Genomic DNA, 14,327 nt, shown 5'->3' with positions numbered 1-14,327 from the left:
GCATGGGGTGTAGTTAAGATGACGAGCTGTAGGACGTATCCTGCCCATACCCTGCAGAATTCCTGCGCCGAAGGCTCCCAGTGAGCCAAGTTCCAGAAATCCCAGTATTAATAATGAAATTTATTAACAATAAAGACTCCAGAAAGGTGTGTGGACTCAACCTGTTGCTCTCTTGCGGTTTTGTGGTTTCACACACTGCCTGTTGCAAGAAGACCCAGAGGTTCCCCGCGTGAGCCACCGTGTTCCTCGCGTGAGCCTCTGAGTGCGGTCCCCAGGGTTCCCAGTCAGCTAGCGCACAGTTTTTGGTACCGTTTCAGCTCACAACACAGTCATTCCATAGAACAGAGCAGAACGAAAATAAACTAACATAAAACACAAGGACGTGTTTGCCTGGCCGGGGATCCTGGACTGGAGGGGAAGAATGGCGTGAAATTGCTGATGGTGAATGATGCTACAAAACTGTAAGAATCCTTCCAGCTGGAATATTGCTTTGAACATGAAAGAACAATAGCAGCTTGGGCTATTGTGTGTCCTACCCCACTGTACATCACAGTGTAACACAGGACATCTGTGGCAAGTTAGCGAACTATGGCCAAGCTCGTCCGTAATGTCTGCTCCGCTGCTCCGAGTATACGCTCCAGTATCCCGTTAGTCCTCCTTAGAGCCGTTACGAGGAAGCAGTCTCTCCTGTCCTTTCCTTCCTGTTATCCAGGAGAGGTGACCAGATGAGCGCCACTCTCCTGGCCACGCCTCCTCATTTGCATGCTGTATTTGCCTAATGGATCTGACTTGTAAATGTAAGCGGTCGGTTAGTGATGTGAGATGTAGGCTGCAGTGTTCATGCCAGACTCCAGCACCTGGCCGCCTCGGTCACGCTGTCTCTGATTGGTGCTTTTGGAAGGATTTACAGTCAGTTACTACGGTTAAAAGGGAACAGAACAAAGAGAAAGAGCTACGCGACCATGGCCGGCGGTTACATGCTTACATGATGATAAGAACCATGTCATTGGCAGCAACTAGCAGGCATAAAGGAAACAGGATTCTTATTGCACCACTAATGCATGTTATTGCCCTCTTTCTCCTGTGCTCAGGGCATTTGGTGGGGGGGGGTTAGGCATGTGGTCTATTCTACACACTGCACACAGATTGGGTCTACCACAACCAGTTTGTCTGCTTGGGTTATTCAAGGTGATATTTTCCCCAAGGCTACCAGTCACTTTTATACGCGCGCGCACGCACGGGCATGTTTCGCGCGCGTGTGTGTGCGGCTGAGTTACTCTCTGTTGCAGTGCTCCAAGCTTTCTCGTGCCAGCTCAAATGGAGAATGCTACCAGGACATTTGGATTCAATCTGATGGCTCTTAAATCTCTATCTCTTGGTCTTTTCTCTCTCTCTCTCTCTCTCTCGCTCGCTCGCACACACACACACACACACACACACACACACACACACTCACTAGTCCGCAGCCGTTATGCAGAGTTCAGAGTGTTTCTTGCACTGTTTGCTGCTGGTATTGCGCCAGCAGCAGGTGAGATGTTCAGCTGGACGTCTCGTGGCATGTCCCTCCATCCTTCTGTCCTTGTGTGTGAGGGCGGGGGTCAGAGAGGAGTCGTGGCACGGACCAGCCTGCCTTACTTCCCCATGTTTCAGCTTGTTTACCACCGGTAACATGACATGATGGCGTCGTCCGTCTACAGTACGACTTCTATAGGTGCGACTAATGATATGTAATATTGCTGCGCATGTTACCACAATCCTGACAGACCAGGGGCTCACTTTCACGCCGAAATTGCTAACTAATCACATTTTACTGATTTGTTTCTCTTATTAGCTTGTCAACTGAAATATTCTCCAGTTCACCTAAATTGCGTGAGACGACGGGGAACCAAAGCTTGATGACATCTTGCAAATCCAAGTGCATTTCATAACAGGTCAGCATTGGACAGTTGATGTAAGTTCTGCTAGTGTGTGTGTGGAGGGTTAACTGAGTCATCAGACCGGACTGACTTCAGCTAGGGGAGCAGCGACCTTCATGGGCCATTTGACTTCTGTGTTTACACCAACACACAGGCTTCAGAGTACCAGCAGCAGACTGCAGGCTTTTCTCTCTCTCTTTCTCTCTCTCTCGCTCTCTCTCACATTCACTCGTCCTCTCTTTCATTGTTGGGCTATTGTCCGGCAACTCCTGACCCCACTGACCTCAGGACATGTTAGCTGTGCTGGGGTGTGGTTGAGCGTGTTAAACATGGAGAGAATGTTGGGGGTGTGGCAGCCTGGAGCCAATCGAGCAGGACTTTTGCTGGTTCTACCTGATTTCTGCCTGATGGCTTCATTATGTGTGTGTGTGTGTGTGTGTGTGTGTGTGTGTGTGTGTGTGTGTGTGTGCACGCGTGCATTTCTCTGTTTAATTACTGAGTGTTTTCTGTCATGTGGCTATTTATTCCCAGGATTCTTTATTTATTAGCTCTAATTTACCAACTGCTGTGTCCAGGGACGGGTTGCTGACAGCAACGTCTCTTCACGTCGGAGTCACTCAGGTCAGCTGTTTAGCTGTCATAACCTTTGCGAAACAACCTAAATAAATCCCGCACTTCCGTAATTATTCCGGCGCGTCTCCCTCATTCCGATGGAGTAACACTTTCAGGTAGAGTCCCGTATCCATGCCCTCCAGTCCTCTCCGCATGTCCGTGTACGGAACAATCCGCGCACGGGACTTCCTTTGCATTTTTTAAATACCTTTTTGAAACCTGACTTACACGGCATGTCTGTGTTCACCATCCATTTTAGAAGAAGCGTAGCTAAATCCACCAAGGACAGAAAAGGACCCCCCTCTTAAAACAGAAAAAGAGTGAGGAAACACAGTTCCCTTCTAAACCTCGTGAAGACGCCAGCAGGCATGATGGGAATTCCTTATTCCTGAGCAGACAGCAGAGGAATCTCTCTCTTAGTGTCTCCCATCTGGTTCCTGTGTAGAGTGGCTGACCCTCAGAGCGGTGGGATCCTCAAACAGACCATGGCCCCTGCCGTGTGAGGGGCCCTCGGATGTCTGATTTACAGCCTCTTTGCTGGAGCCTCAGCTGGGAAGAGACAGCATAGCCTGGTGTTCGTCTTCTCTGACAGGGCTGCTCGCGCTAATGTAAGACAGCGGATGCTAACGAGCGCTGTGGACTCAGCGCTGACTGCCGTGCACCGCGTCGGCGTCCGAAATGCTTTCGGCTACAGCAGGCTAACGCTGAGTTATAACTGAGTGGTGACGTGGTAACGCTAGACAGGCGGCACCGACGTTGCGACCTGTGGTGGCGTGCGAATCCACACACTCGCTGGCCTCGGCCTTGGCCGTGGGCACTGCGGTGTGGCTGGACACGCCCCCACCGCCTGCCGTCGTGCGCTGGCCGCGCTCCTCCCGGCTCGTCCGGGACGGCCTTAATGAGGAGAGCCCCACGCTGGGCCTCCGCCGGCGGAATCCTCTTCCGGCGGCCGCCGACGCTGCCGACGCTCCGAGAGCCGGCTTCCCTTCCGCATCCCAGCGTTCTGGTTGTGTCTCAAACAACGAACAGACAGTAATGAGTCGTTAAAGTCCTGAGTTGGCACAGGGCTCTTAACCCCAGGATAATTAAACTGTGAGTCAGTGAACAGCTAGTGGGAGAACCGTGTGTTTTTGGGGAGGAGGAAACAGTACAGAAAGTTTACAGAGAAACAGGACAGAGGTTTCAGACAGAGGTCTTTCATCCACTGTGCAAGCGCTTCATATTAAACAAACACACACACACACACACCCAGATGTATTTGTATATGTGTATATGTATGCCTAATCCCACGCGGCCTTATCCCAGCCCCTTCGCCTCGCCGGACGGGTGAGCGATGAGGTCATGCGGCATGCGTGCCAGAGCTGCAGCACCGATGACATCACTGAAGCAGAACTGGGCATGCCAAGCTGAGCACATTTCCCTGCAGTTTCCTTGGTGATCGGATCGCACGCATAAGTACACAGCGCGTGAGGAAACACGGAAACTGTTCCTTCTTTTTGTTTAGTTTGCCAAGACGTGACTGTAATGTTATTGCGAGATCAAAGTAACAGACACGTCACATCAAGTCACGGGAGCACGCGGCATTCAGAGAGCCGGTGTGGGGTGTAGCGGGGTGCAGTGGGGCAGCACGAGGGTTTGTTTCAGGAGGGAGTCCCTGTCTGGTTACTACTGCTTAAGAGGAGGAAGAGTTGAGTGGAGAATATTTACAGAGGGAGGAGATGAGAGAGAAGGAGAGTGCGTGTGTGTGTGTGTGTGTGTTAGTGGAGTTGTGGATATTTCCAGAGGGAAGTTACTGTAGTCGGGGATATTTCTCAGGGGCTGACAGGAGAGAGTAACAGGGAAGTGTGTTAGAGAGAGCTGGGGGTCAGAGGGCGTGAGGATGCGCGGGTGGGGTGATACCCGGGCGTTGTGACGATGTGGAGAAAGACTGCAGGAGATGGCAAGAGCTAAAGCTTCAAGTCGCCGTGGCAACCTCCTTGTGATGACTGTTCCTGTTCGTGATCATCTGTTGGGTTGAGATGGCGAGACTGCTCTGGACCTCCTGGGTCGTAATCAGCATTGATCTTTCCCAGGGAAGCGACTCGACAGCGACTCGGCCAGGGTCGCCGGGGCGTTCTCACGGACACAGAACTCCACACAGCCCTGCAAGGTTGTGGTGTGGAAGGGGAAGCCTCTTATCCCTGCTCCTTGGTCTCCTCCCAACCCCCCAGAGTCTACTGGGCTCACGCTCTCTAACAGGCTCTGGGCCGAGCACGTGCGCCGAGACCACAGGTTCGCTCGCGCTCTGCGTCTGGTCAGGGACCCCACGGCGGCGACGTCCAGCCACACTCCTCACTCCCTTTAACGAGCGTGACGAGACCAGCGCCCCGAGCAGTCCGGAAGCGAACAGCACCGGGACATCTGGTCCAGCGCGCCAATCATGGACGGTTGCTCGTCCTCTCCTGCGCTAGCTGAGCTGGCGCTGCACAATGGAGTTCATTCACATTTTAGAATTACTGGTTTGTCATGTCGTTCTTCTTGTTGTGCAACAATCGCTCCAACAAATAGCCTTTGTTAGCGAGGAGGATCGTGCACGCTGGCTGTTCGGTTCATCCGTCGGGCTCTTTGGTTCGTGTAATCTTGCCTGGTGCGTGGCTGTGTTGACGTTTGGACACACTTCTGATGTGTGTGCAGTGCTCCCCTGTGTGTGAGCGAGGGCTTGTGTGTGTATGCGTGCGCGAGTGCGTTGTGTGTGCGAGCGAGTGCGTGTGTGTGAGATTGTATGATAAGATCATACCAGTCCACTTGCTCCACTTGATAAGTCATTATGTTGTTGCAGGCTAACAGCTTCCTGGAATCTGTTTTAAACAACCCCCTCTCCTGCTCTCCCCCTCCCCCACACCGTCTCCTCCTCTCCCCCTCCCCCACAACGTCTCCGCCTTCTCCTCCTCCTCTCGGTCTCTGGTGCATCCCCAACATTTACTGAGAGAGACAGTTGTGCTGGTTTAATAGCTGCACCAGTGCTGTGTGCTTACACACACACACACACACACACACACACACACAGAGAGAGAGACAGGAACAAAGAAATGGAGAAAAGTGTGAGTACAGAGAGCGTCGGTGCGGGAGAACGACTGCGAGAGAGAGGAAGTGAATTCTGAAGCGCATGTGGGAGTGAGGAGTGTGGCCCAGTCCTGCCATCCTGCTCGGCGTCCCGCTGCTGTGTACGCACTGCTGCCCGCGGGATCCCGCGCCGCTGAGCTCTTCTGCACATCTGCTCTCCAGAGCGTCAGCCCTCCGTCTGGACCTGTCCTGAGGTCCCATCTCGGCATTCTGCCAGACCCCTGTCCCTGGTGGCGCCGTGGTGTGGTCGTTGCGGCGTGATGGAGAGGGTCCCGAGCGCCCCCTGCCCACCCCTGCCCCTGCACTGCCCCTGAGTGGGTCATGATCGGAAAAACGCCGCCGCCGTAGCTGAGTTCTCATTGTGGAAAAGCAGAGTGAAGGGCACAGGGAAAAGGATAGAGAAGAGGGAGGGAGGGAGGGAGAGAGAGAGAGAGAGAGAGAGAGAGAGAGAGAGAGAGAGACTTAGAGAGACTTAGGCAATGAACAAGGACTCTCTTGTAAACAGCCACTTCCATATTTTCAGGCACATTGTTCTCATAAAACTGTGTGTGTATGTTTGTATGTCTATGTATATATGTGTATGTTTTTGTGTGTGTGTGTGTGTGTATGTATATGTGTAAGGATGGATGGGTGTGTGTGTGTGTGTGTGTCTGTGTATGGATGGATGGGTGTGTGTGTGTGTGTGTGTATGTATGTATGTTGATGTGTCTGTGTATATGTGTATGTATGTATGTATGCATGTATGTGGATGTGTCTGTGTATATGTGTATGTATATGTGTGTGTGTGTGTGTCTTTGTGTGAATGTTTGTGTATATGTATGAATGGATGGATGTGTCTATGTGTATATGTGTGTGTATGTATATATGTATATGTGTATGTATGTGTGTATGTATGTGTATGTATATGTATCTATATTTATGTGTGTGTGGATGTGTGTATGTGTATATGTGTATGTAGGTATGTCTATGTGTGTATATGTATATGTATGTGTGTGTGGATGTGTATATGTGTATGTAGGTATGTCTATGTGTATGTATATGTATATGTATGTGTGTGTGGATGTGTATATGTGTATGTAGGTATGTCTATGTGTATGTATATGTATATGTATGTGTGTGTGGATGTGTATATGTGTATGTAGGTATGTCTATGTGTATGTATATGTATGTGTGTGTGGATGTGTATATGTGTATGTAGGTATGTCTATGTATATGTAGGGATGTGTGAATGTGTATATGTGTATGTATGTATGTCTATGTGTATATGTGTATGTATGTATGTATATTGGTATCCACCAACATAAACAACATGTGGAGAGGCTCGACAGAGTCCAGCAGTTAGGCCCCTCCCCTTTCCCTCAGGGGGACAGTTCATCATGTGACACCCATGAGCCGCAGCTGCACTGCAGAATGTGACGGTCAGTTCACCTACACAGAACAGACCAGCGTGGATCATGTGTGCAGCAGACCTAAGTCATAACCGTCATGCTCGTAGGGTTACAGGACCAGGAAGCTTGGACGGGGCATAACGTTTTGCTTTCATCGTCTGTTCCACTCTGGCTCTTCTGTATGTTCCATCCTTGGTGGTGTTTTCCATTGGCATTACGGTGTGGTGGAGGAGAGTCGCACCATTACTGGTAGCCGAAGTGAAGGTGGAATTAAATCTCTGTTCTAAGACTGCTAAAAAATACCATCATCACCAGTCTGAATCGTTGGTATCCTTGTAAAGGAGAAGCTTCTGGATTCTTTTTGTTGACATGTTATGATGATGACACAGGAGTAAACAGGCTAAGGTGGAACACTGACACAAGCCTCCCGATGACCTTAATGAGTCATAGGTCAGTACGTACTGAATAATTAGTGCGCAAAGACACACAGGTATTCCGTAGAGGTGGAGGAGCGTGGTCTGAGCTTCCCGGGACACGGCTGCAGCCGGACCTGTTTCCAAGCATCCTTTATTCCTCCTCCTCTTCCTCCTCTTCCTCCTCCTCCTGCGTGCTCTTCGCCCGCCCCGCCGCGGTGGCCGACCTTCGTCCTTGCTAGGGCACAGAGCTGTCTACTGTTTCAGCACGTGCCCGTGACTGAAAATACCCTCCGGCCCTCCGGCCCAGCGTCCGGCGCTCCGCAGGAGAGCGAGGGGGTCTGTGTGAGGGGTGTGGAAGGTGGGGGGGGGAGGGAGAGAGGGAGAGAGGGAGGAGCTGAGGGAGGAAGGAGCAGGTTTGGGTTGTGAGTGCCTTTGCAGTCCACTGCCATCCTCCCATTCTGCAGTCTGCTCCTTCGTCATCACTAGTCGGGCTGCAGACTGAACTTTCACTACCTTGCTGAAACACGCCAGTACCATCAATCAAGCCTAACAGCTTTATATTCACCTGTGACTGTGATGAGTTCCTGGATATATAACGTACTAAAACGTCCAAACTCAGCCCAAACCCAGCGCGGAGCAGTTACAGAAGCAAGCCCCCTGTCATCTTAACGATACGTGTGATTGGCTCTTAGCTGTGCCATTTTCTCCTCACCATCCTGTGCTAAACGCGCTGCGCTGACGCAGCACTGCAGAGGCTGATTACAGAGGAGAACGTCAGAGGTGCTACACCAGCTAACACTACATCAGACGGAGCAGGACAGCTACTAAAGTAGCGGGACCCGCTTTGCTTTTCCTTATGGTTGCATTTTACTCACATCCTTTTGTTTTATTGTCAGAGGAAGTCGAGAGCTAAAAACAGAAGATATTGTCATACGTATTTTGTGTTACACTGCTGGTGGTGTTAAGTTTTTTATACGTGGCATCATTGCTGGTACCGAAACATTTCAGATGCCGCTCAGGTCTCCACGGGAAAAAAAAGCTTCATCCCGTTGAGCTTCACCAAGGACGCCATTTGCTGTCGGGGCTTGTTTAGACAGGCGTTCCTCCCAGTATACGAGGCAGCCATGGTCATGACACTGGTCACCTCGCCACTGGGTCAGTGCCATCCCTGCGCTGAAGGTTACACTCCCTGTCAGACGGCCGACACGCCCATCCACGGCTCCTCTGCTTCCTTGCCCTCCTTTCGTGCAAGGCGAAGGCAGTTTGGTTCCTCTTGGCTTGCCGTAGCGTCGTGGCCGTTCTGAGCTGTGCGTCTGACCCAAAGGGGGTCTTTGAATTTTGGGCTTACACTATTCACAAATGTTCACAGCAGAAATCCCGCTGAGTATATGAAGTCCATGTGAAGCCAGACACTCACTGCTGGAGGGAGTTCATGGTTTGTGTTGTTTATTTGCTTACACACACTCCCTGGGATTTCATAAGTGTCATTTATTACACATGCAAAAGGACAGTAGCCCCAGTTAGGAGAGGATGAATGACTTAATAATTTGTATTATACATGTGGAGTGTACTGATCAATCTCAGACAATAAATAAACCATAAATCACACTGAAAAAAAAAGTTAGTTATAACGTTTGTGTTTTAGAAATATTTATTGCAGTTAATAATAATAATAATAATAATAATAATAATAATAATAACAGTGATGCGTCATGAATCATAAGCCTTGTGAACCAATGCTCATTGGTATTAATCTCTTTTGTTTGTACATGTTATTAGCATCAAGTCACTGTGACCAAAACTCATTCAGAGTCAGAGTTCATACGTCAGGCTATGTCGGTGGGTAATTGATATGCAAATGAGTTCTTAATTGAGCTCTAGAAAAGCACGTCTCGTGTTTTCCACTCCAGTAAACTGCTCAGACACTGGGGCACTCTTGTAAGATACACTCAGCAGCTGAGCTGCCGCCATCGTAGGGTCATTACTGGTCATGTCAGCTAGACGGGCGTCGCAGTGGCTCAGCTGTTTGGAAACAAGGGTATCCAGCCATGCGTTCATGACTCTCCATTGTGGCAAGCGGTTACTGGTTTCATCTGCCTTTTTAAGAGAAACTTTCACAAGTTGAACGAAATTGATAACTTGGAAACCCTGCCTACCATGTGCCAGCAAGTGCGCGTGGAGAGAGTTTTGCTTCGTTGGCTGATCTGACTTGACCCAATGCTTGAACCGGGACTGACCTTTCCCAACAGATGCCGACTACAGCTCGCGCGGTCACATCCCACAGGTTATTCACGGCTTGCTTGGTCACGTTTTTGGGCGAATGTTTACCTTATGACTCATATCCTCATTGCAAAAGTTATCTAAACAATTACTCGGCATCTCCACTGACTCATTGCCCTGTAGCGGAGAACATCAATAGGTGAGGGGACAGTGGAGTGCACTTTCAGCGGCTTTGGTACCGTAATGAGCAGCAGTGACATGATGCCTGGATTCACGCGGCCGGGTCGCTGTCTGCTCCCTGTGCGGGCCACTGCGGGCACAGGCTGCTATTTTGACTCCCTGCCGTCCACATGCCGGTAGTGACAAAACCATACAAGTTTAGTCGGATTCCTGTATGCCGAGCTTGTCCTCGCGTACCTGGGAGGGGAGCACGTCTCAGGTTCTCCCAGGCAAACACAATAGCAGCAGTAGCTTTGGTTTTGGTGATGAGGCAAGAACGGTTTGGAAAACATGGCTTAGACGACCAAATAAATCATAGTGTTTCCTGCCAAGGATCTCACCCCAGGCAGCCCCCAAGAAATAATGGCTGGATGAAGCATTTATTATTACCTCCATGTGCCACTGCTTCTCCTGTTTCTCTGTTTGGATCTTTGTGGTTGTACAGAAGATCCAAGATTTCCAACACACAATAACGCTTTTTTTCTTATTTTAATTGACCATTTTTTACTTTGTGACCAGGTAATTCTAGTAGCCAACGTGCACAGACCGCGTTTGGAATGATGAACTCGTGTTCTGTGTCCATGTACTCTTCGCAATGGCGTTTCCAGATGCGCCAAACCATTCCTCATCATAATGGGATTCACTGGACGCGCGTAACGGGATTTGTTTCAGCCGACGTGGATTACCAAAGCACGCCGCTTGATCTCAGTGGCGTTATGTGCGGTGCACAGTTACCCCTTCTCTCATTCCCATACACGCTCACGTTGCCTGTTGCTTCCATTAGCTTCTCTCGAAGGGTTGAAACGAAGGCGTTGATTTCAGGTTATTTCGGGCCTTGGGTTTTAAGCATTTACAGTGTGCTAGTTTCAGTAAGATGCATTACTTTGACTAGTGTTACCTTCCTTTAACTTCAGATTTATATCAAGTAAATCTGTATAGTAAAATAGTGTTTTAAAAAAATCCTGCGTTTTTTGTTTTTCTTTTGTTTCTGTTTTTTTTTGCAAAGAAGAATGAAAATATAAAAATCGTCAATCTATTCAGCCCCGCAGAAAAAATGACTTGTATCCCCAAAACTGAGCTGGTACCGTGGATCGGAATTAGGACAGGAATTAGGCTGTGTAACGGGGTTAAAGGTGGCTGCAGCGGACCGTTTTCCTCCGACGATCTTTCCAGGCGTGAGCTTTGCTGCGCTTCTGCTCCACCTTCCCTCTGACCTCTCTGCTTCTACAGATCAACGCGCTGCAGCCTTCTTCCACCCCTCCCCTCCCCCGGTCACGCCCGGAAGAGCCGACCCTGGGGTCGAGTGTGGACGCAGGCGGCCCGGACCCCTCCGCGCCTTCGTTAACGTCAGCCTTTAACCTCCTGCGGCACACGGGGAGCGGGCGAAGCGGCGCGCGGCCCCGCACCGCCGCGCACAGGCAGGCGTGAAATTTCAACACTCCGGTCAGGTGGTGCAGCATTGGCAGAAGTGTTGTAGCCGATATAATGAAGGAGGGGATTTGGGAAGAGGCAGGGGTGGGACTGGGTTAGGGGAGGCTAATTTTAGTGCCGTTGGCATCTCTGTTCCAAGTCCTTTATCTCATTGTCTTAGCTAATTTCCTACACATTCCAGATCCACAGCCAGCAAATTCGTGTCGTGCTGGTGCTTTTTTTTTTACACGTACCCCGTGGCATTCCTTTCATGATTCTCCGGAAAGAGGGTCATTCATTCCGTTGCCTTTTTTTCCCCACAATAAGTGGAACCCTCAAATGACCTCTGCTTTCCTTCCGATGTGAACACGGTTTACGGGTCACGATGTAAAGAGCTTTCTCTTCTCCGGTCTCTTAACAGCAGCTACTTCATTCCAATCATCTCGCCAGCAGCACCACTTGACAGAGATTTGAGCTTCGGGGGCTGGATAGTTTTTAATACGGAAGTAAATACTCGAGGAACCATCTTTTCTAATAGTTACTGAGCACAGGAAAACAAATAACACCTTCAGAACGTTTTTTTGGCTACTGTTTAGTTCAGCCCGTACATCCATCCCTTCTCAAGTGGTCAGTCCCCAAGAAGAGGATGATAAGAGCATAAAATGTCAAGTGCTCAGAATGATAAGTCAGTAGTACTTAAATGTCAGTACTAAAGTTGTAGTGGTTTTTTTTACCATGCCACGTTCAACCTTCACTTCCAAGAACAAAATGGTCAGAGTAAGAAATGGCTTTTTTAAATTTGAGCACTGTGACAGTTTCCATGTGCCGCAAGGGGGTATGAGGGATCGGAGTTTCACTCTCGGGCTGGCCCCTCCCGTCGTCGGGATGTTTTCTTTGTTAACAGTAATTAAGTTTGCTTCCTGCCTCCTGTTCTCGCTTGTTCTGTTGCCAAGACGGCGAGCATGTTCTGTGTGCTTTGTGTTATTGTACGAATTGGCAGTCTAGGATGACGGTGCTCTCCTGACAGTGTAATGATGGTCTTTCTCGAGGGCATAAAATGCACTTCAAGCCACAAACAAAATTTTGCCAACCCCCTAGAGATGGCACGGTGGTTTGCAATTGCTTATGTAGTTGTTTCTTCATCATGGATAATCCCTTCGGAAGAGCAAGCGTGGATGTGATGGAACCCAGGAGTTCTGCTTGACACCGGAAATTCTGCTTATGATGCTTTCTGTCTGTTTTTAATTTACAGATTAACAATTGCAATTATTAGTCATGTGCATGACCTGGGAACTGGGGAAATTGGGTGCAGAACTAAAGAACTGGGAAATGACTGGTTGAACTTGCCTCTTCCAGATATTGTGGCCATTCAGGGTCTCCACGATGGACGCTTCATCTTGGAGTCCCCCTAGGCTCAATCCTTGGTCCACTCCAGAATCCCAATAATCTTGGGGAGAGATAACGGCGTTTCACTTTCTCCTTGACAATCTTTGGCCTGTTTTCATTGTGTGGCATTGACAAAGCTGGCCCAGTCTGGCCTGCTGACTCGGCGTTGACCTCACCAAGACTGGACCTGCAGTACAGAAGGAGTTGTCTAGGAGGAGAGAGGGCAGATCGGGTTGCGTTTGAAGCCATGATGCCATAGCGTGTGTGTGTGTGTGTGTGTGTGTGTGTGTGTGTGTGTGTGTGTGTGTGTGTGTGTGTGTGTGTGTGAGTGAGTGGATTGGCTTGAGCAACAAATTGAATGCTGTTTTTTTCATGATGGGATGACGAATGTAACTAGCTTCAGGCACTATGGATCGTGTCTAGCAGCAGTGTGCCGGGCGGGCCGGGGGAGGTGTGTGTTCCTACCCCTCTTCTGCAGCGCGTTTGTTCGAATCTAGACATCTCGCACAGACTGTCTGCTGTTCTGCTGTTTGTCAATGAAAGGCAATACGATTGTACTGACCTTTATGAAAAGAGGAATTGCATTCTGCTGAGATCTCCGTGGCGTAGTGTTTCAGATCTGACGGGCTTGGCTCTTCTAATGCACGATGCTTTTTCCAAGCACTAGCTGGGTTGCAGAGCTGCTACCGTGGAGAGTGGCACCTTTCTGAGAGATGTGCGCTAGTTTTGATGCTCGCGATTGTACTACAGGTAAGCTTGCGGTTTCACACTTCAGAGTGGCTCGCTCGACGGTTGTTTTTTATTCACGCTAGACTCTGCCGTCGGAGAAACGTTCAGAGTTCACAGTAGACGTGCTAAGATAGTAAGCTTTGATTATGTTTTTTAAAGAAATAGTAACATATGTGGATATTTGATTGCCATATTAAACGGATCAAGTTCCAGTTTTCCAAAAGCACACAGTCAGAATATTGAACTGGATGCTGCTTTCATTCGATGAAGGGGTGATGGATGTTGTTGTTGTTATTATTGTTACTGTTAGTTGCATTTATATAGCGCGCTTCTCAAACTCAAGGACGTTTACCATCTTAAGGGCATGCTGGTCTCAGACTAGTACCATATTTGTCAGGTTGTCATCGTGACCGTGGCTTCTGGTTTCAGTACGGTGTACTTCACCCTGGGAGGCATTGCGAGCTTTTTTCAGGTTCCTACCCCATCTGAGCACATGTTGCCACTGGCTCCTAGCAGTCGCTCCTCCCCTCAAAAGGTTCTAATCAAGATTTATCTGCTCCGGGGGCTGAGGGTTTGCCTGAATCCCACTTCCCTATTTCACGTCCTCTCTTCTGTCTGTCAGCTAAGGCCTGTGTTTGTCTGTAGCAGACTGATTACCCTTCAGTGGAATAACCCCCCCATCCCTGAGGAATTGAATCTTCCATCTTCACTCACCCACCCTCAGAGTACCCTGGCACATGGCCAAGGCTTTATCTTCTCGCCTCTATTGTTAGAAACTGACAAAGGTGCTCATGACTAAGAAATTAATTGCATAAAAGACTCCGCTGATCCGAGGTTTTTCCTTTTCTGTCCTGCCCCTTAGTAGCTCTTCACAAATGCCACTCTGTGGCCTTTTCTGTCAAGGTCCCTGCGGCTTTCCACAGCCGCTG

The 14,327-nt window shown here is 49.4% G+C and overlaps 1 protein-coding gene across 4 annotated transcripts in view; it reads left to right on the top strand.

The window, feature by feature from the left end:
- Window positions 1-14,327, top strand: part of tanc2a (tetratricopeptide repeat, ankyrin repeat and coiled-coil containing 2a) — a 101,136-nt gene that overhangs the window by 5,563 nt on the left and 81,246 nt on the right. Inside the window, exon 1 of one of the 4 annotated variants that reach the window (XM_081716544.1) lies at window positions 1,835-1,931. The exons of the other annotated variants lie outside the window; for them this stretch is intronic. The gene's annotated coding sequence lies outside the window, so the exon portion shown is untranslated. Of the gene's footprint in view, window positions 1-1,834; window positions 1,932-14,327 lie in introns of those variants that run through there. 4 annotated transcript variants of the gene reach the window in all.

Source organism: Electrophorus electricus, chromosome 6 (genome assembly GCF_041902795.1).
Source record: "Electrophorus electricus isolate QZ-2024a chromosome 6, ASM4190279v1, whole genome shotgun sequence".
In the NCBI taxonomy this organism is placed as follows: domain Eukaryota; kingdom Metazoa; phylum Chordata; class Actinopteri; order Gymnotiformes; family Gymnotidae; genus Electrophorus; species Electrophorus electricus.
This window is presented reverse-complemented; position numbering and strand designations above follow the sequence as displayed.